This window comes from Sarcophilus harrisii, chromosome 1, assembly GCF_902635505.1.
Source record: "Sarcophilus harrisii chromosome 1, mSarHar1.11, whole genome shotgun sequence".
Classification (NCBI taxonomy): domain Eukaryota; kingdom Metazoa; phylum Chordata; class Mammalia; order Dasyuromorphia; family Dasyuridae; genus Sarcophilus; species Sarcophilus harrisii.
The window spans coordinates 397,128,558-397,147,290 of NC_045426.1; the positions used below are offsets into that span (position 1 = coordinate 397,128,558).

General features: G+C 34.0%; 1 protein-coding gene and 1 long non-coding RNA gene across 5 annotated transcripts in view; one reads left to right on the forward strand and one right to left on the reverse strand.

Annotated features, from left to right (window-relative positions):
- SEMA5A (semaphorin 5A) overlaps positions 1–18,733 on the reverse strand; it is a 600,495-nt gene that overhangs the window by 498,954 nt on the left and 82,808 nt on the right. The window lies entirely within an intron of this gene.
- LOC116420543 overlaps positions 12,689–18,733 on the forward strand; it is a 58,809-nt gene continuing 52,764 nt past the window's right edge. For both annotated transcript variants that reach the window (XR_004230893.1, XR_004230892.1), the window contains exon 1: positions 12,689–12,900. This is a non-coding gene — a long non-coding RNA (uncharacterized LOC116420543). The remainder of the gene's footprint in view (positions 12,901–18,733) is intronic.

The following is an 18,733-nucleotide window of genomic DNA, read 5'->3' on the forward strand; positions in this document are numbered from 1 at the left end:
CTAAAGAGAGAGTCAATGAAAACAGAATACTTCCTGAGTTAAAATGGAAACAGAAAGTCTTACTAAAGATTTGATAGCTTTATTTGCTAATTCTGTTTGGAGGGAAATGTGTCTTTTACTCGTCTTTTGATAATTTTATGGGGCTAGGGGAAAGTTTCACTCAGAAAAAGCTTGAAACTATAAATGGCACAGCAACAATCCCAAAGAAAACTGCAACAAAGGGAAGAAGCCTAAAGCTGCAGGACTAAGTAAGTAATGCATTGAGCAGATCAGAAAGGAAAGGGAAATGAGCACTTACTAAGCTGTTACATGTGCCAGGCACTATGTTAAGGCCTCTACAAATATTATCTTTACAAATATTTCTCTTCACAACAACCCTGGGAGGTGGCTACTAGTGTTACAATTAAGGAAAGTGAGACAGAAATTAATTGATTTGTCAAATAACTAGTATGTGGATGATTCAGTATTTTGAATTCAGTTCTCCATAACTCCAGGGCCAGTGATCTGTCCATTGTGTCATCTTGTTGCCAGAAAAGTATTGTACAATTTACAAATAACTTAAAGGGTAACTGGGTCAAGCTCTAGTAAATTCTGTCTCAAAAAAGACTAGTTAGCAATTTACTCTTCTATTCCCCCAAAAAGGGACAGAAAAGAAAGTTTTGTGTCTGAAATATTACCTTGAACCTGAGAAAAGGAATTAGCAGATGAGCCACACAAAGTTGTTAGTTTGTCTAGAAACACTCAGTTAAGAGTTTATCCCATATCAATATACTTTAAATCTCATATAAGCATGATATGATTGCTTGATCCAAACAAATTCTGGTCGGACTTAGGACAAACTAGAACGTTCTGTTTTCTGGATTCAATTGATAAAATTCATTTATACCCTTTCAGAAAGTTCATAATTAAGGAAAATCACAGTGTTAAATATAGAAAGGAACCATAGATATCATTTTCTTCAACTGCCTCATTTTGCAAGACAAAAGTGATGCTTAGAGGAGCTAAATTATTAGAAAGATCACAAAGGGAGTAATTCTTATACATATCCTTTCTACTTCTAATGCTCTTTCCATAACTAGTAATAATAATAAATATTTACATAGCACCTACCAGGCACTGAGCTAAGTGTTTTTCAAATACTGCATTAGATCCTCACAATCCTGGGAGATAGGTAATATTATGATCCTCATTTTATAGGTGAGGCAAACAGAAATTTGTTCGAAGTCCTACAGCTAAAAAGTGTCTGAGAAACAATCTGAAATCAGGTCTTTTTGACTCCAACTCTAGTGTTTCATAAGCTATCCCACTCAGCTGCCACAACTCCAAATATTCTTATTATATACATATATGTGCATATATATTTATGCATGTACTTCTATATACACACGCATATACGTATACATACCTAACTAGTTATAAAACGCTTTCAATTGGTTTGCCTGTTTCCTGTAGGGATAATAACAATACCTACCTTGAAGAAGTGAAGATCATTATAAAATGCTTAATATAGTGCCTGGCACTATATATAATATAGAGAAAATTCCATATAAACATTAGATATTATTATTTTTAAAACAAAAGAAATAAGTACAGGCTCAGTATAATAGATCAGATGGGTTTTTTATCTTCTTATAAATGTTTCTATATATAGAACATCTTATATGTGTGAGAAAACATTTTTGTTTTGTTTTGATTTGATTTGATTGGTTTTTGAAGGGGAAGTGTTATTTGGTAAGGTTTTATTTGGGAATTTTTTTCTTCTTTTATATTTGGCAAAAAAAAATTTATCTGTTTCAACATATGTGTATTGTACTTAAATATCTCACAAAAGAAGTCCTACTATGTTTTCACTGGTAGTTAAAATCAGTAACTTCAACTGCTGTGATAGTCAAAATGACATCCTTAACTGTTCAGTCTCTTTAGTCAAAAAGGAGATCTGCTCACTATAGGTACCCTATAACAAATCAAAGACACATGGTCCAAACAAGCTACATAGGATGGTACTTGTCCCCAACTTACTCTCACACCATGTCATATAGTTTCATTTGTTTCCCAATGGATACATTTTCTCCCCTAATCTAAGTATAGAAAAATTGGTTTCTTTTTTTCTCACCATTCTTCTTTTCCCTCTCACTAGATGATCTTTAAGATACAGCTCAAATACTATGCATTCCATGAAGCCCTGTCTGATCCTCCACCTGGAATTAATTGCTCTATCTTCCAAAAACTCATTTTTAAGAGCCCTTTAGTTGCACTTTCGTATTCTATTTCTGACTAGTTATTTATAAGTATCTATTACCTTCTCTTCTACTAGATCAATAGCTTCCTAAGGTATAAGGTTCTCTTTTATCTTTGTACTCTCCCAAGTACCTCAAAGGATGCCATGAACATAATACATACTCAAAAATTTTATTGTCCCATTAATATCAAAATGGGGATAGCCAATCAATAAATCAATTAACAAGCTTTCTGTTAAGCACCATGGTATATTCCAGGTACGCACTAGAGATACAATTTTAAAAGGAAAATAACTCCTGCCTTTGAAAGGCTTACACTGAATGGAAGAAGGACACAGTGTATTAATAGGGAAATTGAGATAATATATACAAAATAAAGTAATTTTTCTCCCTGGGATGGAGACAACATGGTACAATGAAAAAAAAAACCTGGAGTCAGGGTACCTAGGTTCAAACTCATTTCTGACATATTATGTGCCTTGGAAAAGTGACAACTTCAAATGGACTAAGTTTCCACATCTATAAAATGAGACAATAAGATTAGATGGTCCTTTGAAGTTTCTTCCCCATCTAAGACTATGATCCTATAAACTAGGAAATTAGCAAAGACCTTCTGAAGGAAGTGGTTCATAAGTTGACTCATGAAAGGAGCTAGAGTTTTCATGAGGTAGAAGTGAAAAGAGAACATTCTCTGAAGAGGGGTAGAGAGGAAGGGGAAAGTCAGGCTGGTGAGAGTTGGACCACCAACTGCAAAGTACAACAACCGTGCCCATTTAGCTCCTACATAGTGTGACTGATATTCTTAAAGAATTACAGTTTGGGGGCAGCTAGGTGGTGCAATGGACAGAGCACCAGCCCTGAAGTCAGGAGGAACTGAATTTAAATCTGACTTCAGATACTTAACACTTCCTGACTACATGAGCTGGGCAAGTCACTTAACCCCAATTGCCTCAGCAAAAAAAAAACAATAAATAAATAAATAAATTACAGTTTGTTACCCTTTGGAATATTTTAATGATTTTTTTATTAATTTAATGAATAGAACAGAATAAAATAGAAATACTTCCACTACTTCAATGTTTATAGAAATATAAAAATTACAGGAATTAAGAGATGGAAGAGGTTTTAGTGGCTATATAGTATTTGTAGCTGAAAAACAATTCCTTCAACATCTAACCAGTCTTTGCTTATAAATTTTCAATTACAGAGCATCTGCTAATTTCCAAGAAAACCTATTCTACTTATAGATAGCTCTAATATTTTTAAGAGTTTTATTACCTTACACTTAAATTTTTCTCTGCAACTCCCAACAGTTGCTCCTGATTTTGCTCACCTAAAGCCAAACAGAATGAATACAATCTTTCTTCCATACGACAGTTCTTAGCATACTTAAAAACAAAAATTATGTCCCAACTACTGAGTCCCTCTTCCTTGAACTGAGTTTTATGTGTCATGAACAGCAGTTCCTCGTTTTTCTCCTCTAGATTCTATGCCTCATAAATGACCTCTGAAAGTGTGGTCCCGTAGACAAAATATTCTACATGTGACCTAATCAGATTAAAGTAGAAGGACTTTTGTTGTTTTTCTTGAGTCTGTCCTACTCTATGTGACCCCATGGACTAAAGCATGACAAGCCCTTCTATACTCCACTATCTCCTGAAATCTGTCCAAGTTCATGTTCCTTATTTCCATGACACTATCTATCCATCTCATCCTCTGCCATCCACTTTTCCTTTGGCCTGCAATGTTTCCAAACATCAAGGTCTTTCCCAATGAGTCCCATCTTCTTACTAAGTGACCAAAGTATTTAAACTTCAATTTCAGCATTTGACCTTCCAATGAATAGTCTGAATTAATTTCTTTAAATATTGACTGATTTGACCTGCTTGCTGTCCAAGGAAATCTTAAAAGTCTTCTACAATACAATTTGTAAACATTGATTCTGCAGCATTTAGCTTTCTAACGTCCAACTCTCACAGTCATATACTGCAACTGGTGAGAAAAACATAGCTTTGACCAAATAGACATTGGCTGTCAAGGTGATGTTTCTTTTTTTTTTTTTTTCAGGTTATAGTCTTTCTTTTTTTCAAGGTGATGTTTCTGCTTCTCAATATGCTGTCCAGATTTTTTATTATGCTGTCCATACACTCCTCTTTCTCTCTTATTAAAAATCTTCTTAATTCCTGTTTACTTTCTGCCATCAGAATGGTATCATTTGCATATCTGAGTTTGTTTATTTCTCCCAGCAACTTTAATTCCAGCTCATTATTCATAAAGCTTGGTAGTTTACTTTATGCACTCTGCATTTAAGTTAAATAAATGAGGTGACAAAACACAACCTTATCATAATCCTTTTCCAATCAAACCAAATCAGTTATTTCAATTTTGGTTCCAACTATTGCTTCTTGGCCTGCATATAGATTCTTCAGGAGACAAATAAGATGATCTGGTACTCCCATCACTTCTAGAACTTGATACATTTTGTTGTGATCCATTCAATAAAAGGCTATAATGTAATCAATGAAATAGAAGTAGACTTTTAAAAAAAATTCTGGAAGTCCCTTAGTTTCTCTGTAAACCAGAGAAGATTGGCAATTTGGTCTCCAGTTCCTCTGCTTCTTAGAAAACCAGCTTGCTCCTGGTCTTCCAGTAATTTTCAGTTCCCATTTACTAAAGCCTAATTTTGCTTCACATAAATTAAAGCCTAAATTGCACAATCTTAATCATAACCTACTAGTGAGTAAAATAAGCACAACTGGTAATTCGAACACTTCTAGGTATTGTCCCTTTTCAGGACTATGACATAAACTGGCTTTTTCCAGTCCAGTAGCCAAGTCTCATGCTTTATGCACTGAGCCACCTAACTTCTTCCAATAAAGGGACAAATATTTCATTTCTGGAATATATACCTCTCCTGAGCAGCTAGATGACACAAAGGAGAGAACCCTGGGCTGGCTCAAATCTGGCATCAGACACTTACTAGTAGCAGCAGGACCCTGAGCAACTCACTTAACCCTGTTTGTTTCAGTTTTCCCATTTGTAAAAGGAGCTGGAGAAGGAAATAGCAAATGACTCCAGTATTTTTGCCAAGAAAACCACAAAGAGCACTGAAAGGATTGAATAACAACAATGTCTCTCCTAATGTAATTGGTCTATTATAAACATAATAGCAACCATACATATATCAAGGAGCTACTGGAATTATAATTGTTATTGTTATTAGTTACTATATCACACTATTGATTTATACTAAACTCACTGGTCACTAAGAATCCCAAATCATTTCAAGACAAAGTTCTTGTTTATTATACCTCCTCCTAACTTGTATTAATTCAATTAATTCAAGACTGTTTATTTACTTCTACAAAATTTAATCAGCTCAATATCCTAACCTCCCTAGATCTCTAAAGCTTCATTGTCACCCAGAGTGTTTCCTACCTCTTGCTTGTCTGATGTCACCTGTAAATTTGATAAACATGTTATTTTTGTCTTAACCTAAGTCCTTGGTTAGAAAATAAATCCTTTCTGATGATACTTTATACTTGTATTCAATGTATACATTATATAATCATTTGATTTTATTGTGTTTATTTAAATTATAGAATATCCTTTATTCATTTTTCTAGTCCGTGAAAATAGTTCTACTACTTGTTCAGACTTATGTCATAAACTCAATCAAATCATTAATTTTACCATAGTTTGTATGAAAGGTACTCTGTGACTTTATTTACTATATGAAAAGTAAACCACAATGTATACAAAAAACAGAATTTGTAAGAACATAAAACATCCTTCATTGCACTGGCATGTTTTGATCTCTGGGTTGCTGAAAGCACATTTTTCTTTTCTATTCTAACTTTTTTATGTTATTCCTCTCCTAGTAGGCTCCTGGAAACTCCTTAAATTGTACAATAATAAAATTTAGGCTTTCAAACATATAAACACAATCTGGGGAAGAAATCTCTCAATTCATTGATGGTATCTTAAATGCATCAGTAATTAACACACTGGGGAAATCAAATAAACAAAAACGGCATTGACATGGAAAGCTGCAGGCAAAGGGATGGGAGACTAGTTATTCTATTTGGAATGCAATGTTTTGTCCTTGTTTACCATTAATATCACATGCTTCAAATTGCACTGGGAAGAAGGGACACCACTATTCATCATTTGCAGACAATATTCCAATTCATACCTCATTTCCAAATATTGTATAACAGCTGTAAATAAGAAAAGTGGCATGAAATCTCTGTGACAGATGCTTACTTCAGAGATTCATAAACTAAACCGCCAAAGAGAAATTAAAGACAATAATATGGGATTTATTACCATTTCTTGATAGAGATATAATCTCCCTTGGATTAGCTATCTCCCAATTACATTCTAGGATGCCCGGGGGTGTTTTATCAACAGACTACAAAGCTGAAATCAATCATAAGAAGGAGCATGTGAGCTACCAAAAAAAAAAAAAAAGGAAAACTAACAAAAAAAAAATTAGAGTCGATGAGATGTTTTCTCCTGCTAACATGATTGCTGACAGGACAGCTCCCCAGGGTGACACCTTTAGAGATGTGAAATTCATTCACCCTCTTAGCAGGAGTTGGCTACAGGTGGCAGATGATGAATTCCCTTTGTAGATGTGTCACAGGGACAGCTTCCCTGGTAAACTGGGGAAGACAAACAGAAATGGAAGCTCCAACAAAACCTACCAGAAATGAGATCAAAAGAATTAATAGGAAAGAAATCACAAAATAACTAAGCAGTTTTAACTAGACATCTATTTAATTTTGCTATCTTCATAGTATAAATTCTTCAAAAGAGCATGGTCCATTTATTTGGTCATCTTTTCACCATCTTCCCTTCATGAGTTGTTTTTCTAGTTTCATTATAGTCATTCTACAAAACCAGGCTCTAGCTTTCTCCACTGTGATACTTGATGCTGCAAGAGAGCTTTAGAGAAAGGAAGGGCAGCCAAGTTAAAATGACATAACATTGTTCCCTCAAGGACATTTAGTCTGGAAACTGTCAGTGCCCTGGTGACATCTTCATTTGCAATGAAATCACCAAAGGCAGCCCCTTCTCTTCAATTTCAATTTGCTTCAACAGCACATTGCTGTCAATGAGTGGTTGACTTCCACACAGCAAGAAACACTGAAATGCTAAAGCTGTCTATTGGATGTCAACAAAAGGACGGTTAGCACCCAGTTAAAAGACAACTGCCTTAGATTCCCAAGTTGTATTACAGAAATGCTGACCCACAACAACAATACCGACAATAACACAAACAAACACACATGCACAGAATAAGTGCGTTCCATTCGAGGTTTACCTTCACAATGCCTCTAATTATTTATATTAGATTAATGAGAAGGCTAATTCTGGATTTCTGAGGAAAAATAATGTAAAGAAAAACCATGTAGTGACACCATCTAGCCCTGTGGAATGACCAAATCTTTAAAACACACAAAAAGGAAAAAATCTCTTGCCTCTGACTCTCAACTCTACTGAAACTCACCTCCCCCCTTCCCTCCCAAAATGGACAATACAAAATTATGATATCAAATCAAAGAAACTGCAATATTATTTATTTTCACTTAAATCTCTGTTAATAATTTATAAAAGTAAATTTATATTACATTACCTATCTATTCACTGGATAACCATCAATGATCATTCAAAATTGATGGGTCTCTCAGGTGATCTCAAAAAGTGAAAATTATCATAATTAGCTATAATAATTTCAAAATAGCTATAGTCAGAGAAAAAAACTTTCCTGCTCAGAAAACTACAACTTGAACTCAAACTTTACCATATAATAATATGGTAAATATTTACCAGTTAATAATAACTAGGAATAAAATTTTATATATTATCAAGCATGGGAAATATTATGAGCATCTAACCCATAGTTAAGCAGATAGTAAACTGGACTGGGAGTCAGAAGACCTATGTCCTGATCCAACATCTGCCACTTTGCCACATGACAGCAGGAAAAGGCATATGAAAATACCTTTTGTGAAAAGACTGAGGTTGTGTCTAGGAATTTTTAGCTGAACTAAAGTGACAGGGAGAATGTGAGATAAGGGCATTTAGTTTGGGGGCAGAGAATGAGAGAGGGAGAGCAAAGACATCAAAGGGTCATAGAGTCCACTGTACTCACTAACTACAAACTAAAAAAAAAATCTCCTGGCTCCTAGTTTAATAAGGATTTGGGACTGCATTGTTTGGCAATGTTTGAGAACCAAATGTTTGGCACTAGCTAAGATGGACTGAGAATTCATCAGGGATGAAAAGAAGTAAAAATCAACCTTCTGATAATTGCAGTTCCAAAAAAATTAGGACACAGCAAGTAAAGATGACTAGTTATATGACCCTATATAACCCTATAATCATAGGGTGACTTGGGGGCTCTGGTTTCTGCTAATAGAGTTCTTTTCTACTCATTTCATAATGTGAACCAGATTCTGGTTTTCTGAGTTAGTTTCTAATCCCTTCCCTTTAGAGATATAAGGAATGATTAAGGGCTGAGGATTTGAAAACCACTTATTACACTTGTGATAATATTCTTGAAGATTGAAGCTATTAACTTGAACTGCTAAATACCAGCACAAGTCATCTGTGGTCCTTCTTAAAATGTTTATCATCTATTATGTCATTTCCTTGCTCTCCTTGTGTGTGTGTGTGTGTGTGTGTGTGTGTGTGTGTGTATGTGTGTGTATGTGTGCATTAGATGGAGGGTAGGGGATTGCAGGGGGTGTGTACTTTTGCTCTTTCCTACACACACACATACACATACACACGCACACACACACACACACACACATATGAAAATGAATATAGAAAAAGAAGCATTCTCTTGGTATCACCACCACTTTAGAGTTTTAACTTTTAGTTTCAGGGGGGATATCTTGCTCTAACTTGATATAGCTACTAAATTACTTTTTTTCATATTAAATACTTTACAATTAAAAAAGAAAATTATTTTTAACAAAAAGGAACAGAAACAAGTCATAAAATTAAACTATAAGAAAAGTAATCAGTTTAAACATGCTTCTTTTGTTGTTTCATCTGTTTTTTGTACTTCTCATTCCTCATTTTAGTCTTAAAGTTTTAACATCTGACTAGAGTATTCAGTGAAATAAAAAGTGCTCTAATTCAAAATGCAAAAATTGTTTTTCCCCCACATCAACTCCCCTTTTTCTTCCCAGACCAAATCAAATCTTTATGCTAAAAATTATTAATGGTAAACATGCAGTTAAAAAAATTATCAGTGGTAAGCATGCAGTTACAAAAATATTTCACCTGTCAGTACAGTTGAGACATAATGATTAAAGACTTCATATCCTATCACTTATATATAAAAACAGAAACAATGATCTGTGTTTTTCTAAAATTCAAAGCAAAATATTCTGATAAAAATTGTCAGGCTCATTCATAAAAGAATTACAAGTAGATGGAGAAGCACAGAGATATTTATGGAGACAGTATTGGATGGGTAGTTAGGAAATTTGAGTTGAATTCTGCCTCAGATTATCACAGCCAAGTCACATCACTTCTCAGACATTTTATTCCCTAAACCATATGATGAGTGTAATGATACTTCTGCTGCAGGCTCTATAGAGTTGTGGGGAAAATGCTTTATACATATTAAAATGCTATACAAATATGAGTTATAACCTGATTTTAATAAATCAAAGAGCTAAAAGTAGGAGTCAAGTCCCAGAAATCTTCATTTTTCTAGTTTCAGAATCATGTACATTTATGTGCTTAATATCTTCAGTGCCTCAGGATCTGCTTATTTCAAACTAACCACACCTCTAGTGGATTTTCCTAGCTAATTAATATATTGTCGGTGTACCACTACAGAAAGGTCTAAGACTGGCAAGACACCAATATGAACCAGCCAGGACAAGCAAGCAGCCTTAAACAATCCAGTAATGTGAAATCCTGACCAAGCATAAGAATACAAAAACATTCACTAATCCTAGACTGATTGCAGGGCCAAACCAGGCCATATAAGAGCAACAATTCTGAATTCTGGATGCTAAAATAAGAAAATGTGCCTCTATGAAGCAGTTATAAATAGATGAGAAGAGGAAAAAAATGAAAAGATGGCGAAAACACAACTAAAACATAGTACCTTGCATTAAAAGAAAGGGAAATGCTTAAAATTTGACTAAATTTGAACACTGTTCCTAGGAAAGAATTATCCTATTGTCTTTATGGGTATGATGACTTTAGAATGCTCATAAAGGCAAAAGCCTGAAATCCAAAAGATCATTTACTAAGTCTTGATTTCTAGCAAAATTTAAACTATTTCACTATGTAACAATATGAATTTTACCTGTGAGTCATGAGAAACTCAAATACAAAGGAGACAAAATTGAAAAAAAAAAAATCAGAGGAAGACCCAGAGGAGGTGCTTAAAATGAACCAATTCTTGTTTGCCAATTACGGCATGAGCCAGGTCTTTGTCTCAGAGAAGCCTGCAGTTAGAGTACTTAGGTTTAGGCACAGATTCTAATTAAAGTAAATCTTTCTGTGTTCCCTGCTGCCTTTCCCCCCCAGCAGCTCCAGTATTCAGTGTTGTTCAGCTCTTTCCTACATAGCCTTTACAAAGGCCTGCTCTGTTCCAGGCACAGCCTGCCAGTAGAGTGTGTGTCACACTCACATTTGAGTTCTTAACAAGTTTAATCTCTTTTCAGCAACTGGCTGAAAATAATTGCTTGTGAACTTTCAAGCCCTGAGCTATTGGTGCAGGTGATAATCCAAGACTTGGCTAGCTGATGGAAAAACAAGAAAGAGCTAAGAGATACACTTAGAAAAGAAAAAGAAAACCTCCTTCCTTCCACAGAATTCATGAAATAAACAGATCAAAAAAAGGAAAAGAGAAGGAAGGGAGAGAAAGAAGGAGGAAGGGAAAGAGAGAGAGGAAGAGAGACAGAGGGAGGTGGGGAGGAAGGGAAGAAAAGAGAGCCACAGAGACAGAGACAAAGAGACAGAAAGGGAAGGAAGGAGGGAGTAAGGAAGAGGGGGAGGGAGGGAGAGAGAACTGTTTCTGAGTAGGTAAAATACAATTAAGGACACCTGTGACTTTTAGAAATAACATAAAGCACATGTCTTCATGGCATTGACACTCCCTTCCTTTATTCCAGACCTAACATGGACTGACTGGACTCCAAACCACAAAAAAAGCTTGAGGGAAAGAGGAGCAGGTCTAAGTTGGCCCAGCTGCAATAACAAAGGCATAAGGCTCGTACCACAAAAGCTTTTAAAAATAAACACTACAATTCAAAAAGGGAGGGAGGAAATCTAGCAATGGGAGAACTTCTAAGTTTCACCAAACCTTTAAAAAAAAATTGGAAATTACCATGAAAATTACTAAGACACAGAGACAGAGAGAAAGCACTCCCAATTCCACAGAGTGGGTTCACATAACTAAACCATCAAAATGTCCCCTCCCCTTATTCCAAGCAAAATACCAAAGAGTTATTACTTCCTCTTTTGCCCCCATATAAAACTTCCTTACATGTGTCATGTGTCTCAAAATTCATGAACACAATACTTACAAATTGTTAAAGTCAGAACATCTGAAATTAAAAAAAAAACTGCCAAATTAAAACTATTTCAATGTGAAAACTCTTGGGATGCTTTTTGTTGTTTCTGTTTTTACTACAATTATTGCTGCTATTCGTGCCAAGGTATCATGATCCAGAGGAGAGAGCTGGCTCTGGTGTCAGGGGACCTGAGTTTAAATGTTACCTCTTACTCCTTCACCAAGCCTCATTGGTCCTCAGTTCCTGATCTGCAGGATGAATTAAAGATATTCTCCTTAAGGAGCCTTCTTGTCCAATATCTATCATCCTAATCTGCAGCTAGACAGTTTACATGTAGGCAGCACTATGATAGTCTCTCATATTGTGGCCACAGGTTCTTAAAGAGGAGGAAACACTCAATTTTTTGCTTCTTACAAGTAATAACTATGTCTCTCCAATCTGCTTATTCTTTTGAATGATTTTTTAAAAAACACAATTATCAGAATTGTACCTGGATCAAATTAGAAAGGGCATAGATTCAACATGTGAGAGATGTAAATTTTCTCACTTTTGCTACCATCTGAATTTACATTGAAATTACACAGATTTAGACCTAGAAGGAATTGCTGAGTTCATCTCTCCCAGTAGCTTCCTTAATTTCCACCCTTAAATTCAGAGAGAAGAAAGAACCTACCCAATGTCACAAGGTTAGAAAATAAGAAAACTAGGGTTCAAACTCAGTCCCTCTCACTCCAGATTTAAAAATTCTTTACAATGCACATGCTACCACTGATAATGACTAAGGGCCTGTTTCCTCATCATTATTGGCTGTATTATCCTGAATAGGTAACAATGTCTCAGTGTTCTAAGCCAGAGATGTCAAAATAGGTGAGACTCAAAACATTCTACCTGAAGCAGAATAACATGTAGTTCCTACCTGATTTTCATGTATTGCTTTATTAGTAAAAAAAAAAAAAAGTAAGCTTGTTTCACTTTCTCAATCAATATGCATCTCATAACGTTCCTTATGTAGGGTCCTTCATGTCTATTTGAGTTTGACAACACTGCTCTAGGCAATTCTGAAAAGCCTGAAGTGGAAGATTCTGTGGCAAACTGCATTGAAAAAGGTAATTTGTTCTAAAGAAATCACAGATCCAGGCCCTCTACTCAGTTCTAATGCCATCTTCTTCAAGGGACTTTCCTAATTCTGTCCTTATGTTAGTGATCCACATCATTATGTAGGAAGGAGTGAGAGAATATATTGAATTGTGAATACCCTTCTCTTTCCCCTCATCCCAATATACCATCAGCTTGGGCAACTGGTATCTCACTTTCATAATTGTTTTCCCAGTGCCTACCCCAGTACCTGGCACAAATAGTTGACATATTGAATGTTTGTTTAATGACTGAAATGTGGATGATGTGACAAATAGGAAGTTCAGTCATCATGCCCATAAAGGCAAAAGAAGCCTAAAATTCAAAAGATCATTTTCCAAGGCTTGATTTCCAGCAAACTTTAAACTCTTTCATTGTGTAACAATATCCATAAAAATCAAACATGACTGGCAATAATAGTAAAAACAATTTACATTCTTTAAAAAGTCATGGACTGATACACAAAATTTAAGGTATATCCTTAAATTGTTGATTGACTAAATGAAGATCATTTCTAAATCACTTGTGTATGATATATTAAGCGCAGTTTTCTTTGTATCTCTGCTCCTTACTCATGATATTCACACCCATTGTCCTTATTACAGATAGAATAAATTGCACATGGAGAATTAGAACCACAGTATTTAAATGTTGAAATACTTTTTTTCAAGTTATTGATGTCTTTTTAATACCAATAAACTTTCAGAAAAACCACTTTTGTAAATAAGAGAAAAAAGGGTAAAGATAATCAAATTAACTTAGGATACCTGAAGATACATGCAATAATCTAAGTAGAAACATAGTATTTTGAAAAAGATCTTGAAAGGGACATGAGTGGATAGATGCAGGTATAATATAGATATGATCTCTTAGAAACCTTGTGAATATCAAGGATTTAGGAGCTGAGCACATGAGCCACCAAAAACCTCATACTAAATGAATTTGAAAGGATACTGAGTGGGGAAGATGGTTTCAAAGCCATAGCCTTTGGAGCTTAGCAACAGGGAACTCCATTAATGTTCCAGAAAACTCCTTCAGCATTTAGATAAAAGAGCAAAGAACTATTGAAGAAGACTGTCATGACAGGCTGCATCATGGCTTCCCCTTTATTTACCCAGGAGCAGGTTTAATATAATTGTTGGTAAGGAGGATTATATTGAAGGATGGTAACTTAGTTTAGTCTTGCTAAGGAGCACTACCAGTGATAGAATAATGACCTAGAATCAAATACATTGAAGTCTGAATCTTGCAAGTAAGAAGTAAACAAAAGGACAAAATAAAAGAAACAGAAACAGTAACACCAAGTCTATAGATATACCAATTTACAGTAAATATATTGCATTATACTGATATTTAACCATAACTTGTTAATTACAGCTAATAAGAATTACTTTTTTATAGCATTTCTGTGCCAAGCCATGCTCCAGGCACCGTGCTAAGTGCTTTTGCAAATATTATCTCATCTGATCCTCACAAAAATCCTGGGAAGTAGTTACTCTTTTAATCTCTATTTTATAGAGAAGGAAACTCAAACAGAAATTAAATGATGTACCCAGTGGCAAACATCTACTAAGTATCTGAGGTTAAATTTGCTTATAGCTTCCTGACTCCACTGTGCTACCTAGCAAACTACTAACATTAAACTTTCTAATTTTGTGAAATTGTATAGAATTTTTTTTATAAATGAAATAGTTTTTACATGAAATAATGGCATGAACTAATGGCTTTTCAAGTCCCATATTCCCAAATTACAGGATGACAAAAATGAATTTCATTTAAAATTCCATTTGATTAAATAAAGCATCACATATATTGTGTGTGGGGGGGGGGGTAAGAGAGTGAGAAACAGAGACAGAGATAGACAAACAAAGATAGAGATAGAGAGACAGAGATAGAGACAGAAAGAGAGACACAGAGAAAAATAAAGATAGACACAGCAAGAAGAGACAGACAGAGTGATAGTATGTATGTATGTGCACATGCCTGAAAAATAGATCTTTTTTGTTTAAATGTGTGATTTTATTTTTAAGGGGAATTCTCAGTGCCATTTATAGTCTTGGGAATTGCTTAGAGTACTGGAAGGACAAATAACTTCTTGTATTCTCCAGTGAAGAGACAGGACTTGAAGTTATACTTCACTCCTGGTTCTCAATCTACCATAATGCTACCTTTACATATGAATACAGTTGGTGTTTAGATGGCAGGTTTTAAGATGGTTTCTTGTACCAAGATTCAAAGATAATTTTTTTGTTTTCCCTGAGATTATATAATTCACAAGATATTAGACTGTTTGGTAAAAGAATAATTGATCAAAGAGAATAATTGATCAAACATATACATGAAGCCAAAATTAGTCTGAACATCAAGGTTCACTATCCAAAAAAAAAGGTCATACAAAGTAACACCCTCATAAGAACCAAAATTAAATGTCCTAGCAGATACTACAAAATTCATAAATACATAACTGATACAAAAAAACAATTAATTTCAAAAGGCCTATTTTACAATATGCTTTATCATTGTAAGATTATCTATTTTAAAAGACAATAGAATGCAATCTTCTCTAGTTTTCATTTTTTTCTTTGTAACCCTATTTTCTAACATAGTGACTTACTCATAGTTGCTTTTAAATAAGTATTTATTGAATTAAAGTGAAAAAAAAACTACTCTATTGAAAGGAAAAATAGATTATTTCTAAGTATTTCTTTGAATAGTTTTCAAAATATTTCAAAAACTTTTAAGTCAACTACACTTTCCCATTCTTGGACAGTGGAATTTTAAAGGACTACATTAGCATTCATCTAAAATTATTTCAAAGCCATTTAATTTCATACACCCAATTATAGCGAGATTTTCTTAAATTAAATATTCCTAAATATGAAACTATAAATTTAAGTTAAAAAGTCATATTTATGAGTTAATTTAAACATGTCTGACATGTTTAAACACATGATTTCAATCTGTCAACTTTTAAAGGGTTTCTAAAAACATATGTAATAAAATACAACATGGCAGTTGATTAAGAGAATCTTGCTGTTTACTTAAAGCACAACATTCTCAATCACATCTTTATTTTAATTTTTATGAAAAGGAATGTTTTTCTTATTTTGACATATTTATCAGTTTCTAGTGGAGCCCAGTACTCTGACAGTTTACATTATTTAGCTCCTATAAATTAAAGAATTCCGTATCTTATGGAATTCATTCCTATTGCATGCATACAAAAAGACAAAAAAGAAATGAAAGTCAGTTACTGCCCTCATTGATAAGAAATTATAAACTGTTATAATGTTAAATAGTTTTTAAAAATTTACATTTTATTTATAACTCCCAGACTTTTTTATTATTTTTTATTAAAGTAATTAAAAGTCTATTCATTAAACATTTCCCTAAAGCCTTTCTGTAAAACACATAAACCCTAGAAAATGTCAGTTGAGTTGGTCTATGCTTCTCAATGTTTCTAAATTTTGTTTTAGTGAAGCAGTTATATTGGACAGTATTTTAACTGATCCCAAGAGGGTTGTACACATCTACTACAACTTTTATTACAAACTTCCTTGATTTCATTTACATAATTAAAATATATGTAAATTTCTCTAGTCATGGGTTTCTCCCCTATATAGCTCCCCCTCTAGAATGGGAATTGAATTACCTACAATTTTTAAACTTATCTCCTGTCCAAATTGGAACACTGAGCTTGTTTGAGTAAACCAGGAAACAAATCTCATGACAGGATTTTAAAACACATTTGTGATATTATCAACAAAAATATATTAAGAAGTAATTATATAGAACTGACTACTTTTGAATTATTTTTCTTTAGGGCCCACATACAGAGCAGCTTTTTATTTCTCAAGCATGTTCTCAACTCAGAGGGGATTATCATAACAGTTTATGAGAAAGGAAATATAATGGCCAGACTCTAGCTTAACTAATATGACTTCTTTAAAACTCTATTGGCACAAATGTTTGTGGTAGCCCTATTTGTAGTGGCTAGAAATTGGAAAATGAATGGATGTCCATCAATTGGAGAATGGTTGGGTAAATTGTGGTATATAAATGTTATGGAATATTATTGTTCTGTAAGAAATGACCAGCAGGATGAATACAGAAAGGCTTGTAGAGACTTACATGAACTGATGCTAAGTGAAATGAGCAGAACCAGGAGATCATTATATACTTCAACAACGATACTGTATGAAGATGTATTCTGATGGAAGTGGATTTCTTTGATCAATTGAAACTGAATTAGGTTTCTTTGTCAATGATGAACAGAAGCAGCTACACCCAAAGAAAGAATACTGGGAAATGAATGTAAACTGTTTGCATTTTTGTTTTTCTTCTGAATTCAATTCTCCCTGAGCAACAAGAGAACTGTTTGGTTCTGCACACATATATTGTATCTAGGATATACTGCGACATATTCAACATATATAGGACTACTTGCCATCTAGGGGAGGGGGTGGAGGGAGAGAGGGGAAAAATCGGAACAGAAGTGAGTGCAAGGGATAATGTTGTAAAAAATTATCCTGGCATGAGCTCTGTCAATAAAAAGTTATTATAATAAAAAAAATAAAATAAAATAAAAAACTCTATTGGCACTACCTAGATAACAGCTCAAGTGTCAAGTCTATCAGACTCCAGCCTCCCCAACACTATGATTGTAACTTAGAACTCAAAGATCATTGTTTAGTGCAAGAGTATGGAGTACCAGCCAGTGTTGCATTATGGGAGCAGGATTTAACAATCCAGTGCTGCCTGAACTTCAGACTAAGGAGAATTCCATGCCAGAAGCATCAATCTCTAATTCTGTATATGTACTACAAACAGCATTATCATTTACTTCCCTAGGACTCATACAAGAATCAAAAGGTTCTTATTCTTACAAGAGCTGCACTATTACCTATCCATCCACTAGCAAAATGTTGAAAAACTTGAAATGTTTGTTGGATAGCATAAATTTACTTTTTTTCTTAATTATTTTAAAATTTATAATTGTCTTACACATGACTATTGAAGATCAATGTTAGAAAAATAAAAATATAATCATAGAATTTTATAAATGTTTTGACTTCTTTATTACCACAAAGTCCAATTTCTTTATCCTTTAATAAAATTATGTTGGAATCCATGATAGTTTCTCTGATTTTCCTCTTTAATCTAAATATTCTTTTGTCCATCCTCAGTGTTCAATTATAGCCATGTTTAATTATAGTTTAATTAAAGGATGTGATTCTTACTAGTTAACAACCAGTTTGTTTGTTTGTTTTTCTGGTAAGATGAAGCCATTCCCTTCTAAATACAAATAACTTATTAATGAAAAGTAGAAATGCAACAAGGGTAAACATTTTCATAGAATTTTAACTATATGCTGTCAAAAATGAAGGGTAGAAAACAGGGACGACTGTGATAACGTCATTTCCATCTGCCTTATCTTTTTCCAGCTGATAAATCTGATAAAGCATCAAACTTCTGAGAATATGCTGCCTTACTGAAATGAAAGCTTCTCATTCCATCTCTGTGTTTCACTTATGTCTCCTTCTTAGACATCAATGTACAAACTGAGTCTTCAAATAGCCCCCATATTTTTTTCACACATAAAGCAAGGCAACTTTGTTGCATGTGCGTTGAGTGTTTATCATCTCTATTTAGATAAACTAACTGCAGGAAATGAAAACAAACAAAATGAAAACAATGCTCTGTTGAGGATAACATTAATATTTCTCCCTTTAAAAAAGGAAACAGGAAAATATCTTTTAAAAGAGAAAAAGATCAGCTGTTGTTGAGTTGTTTTTCAGTTGTGTC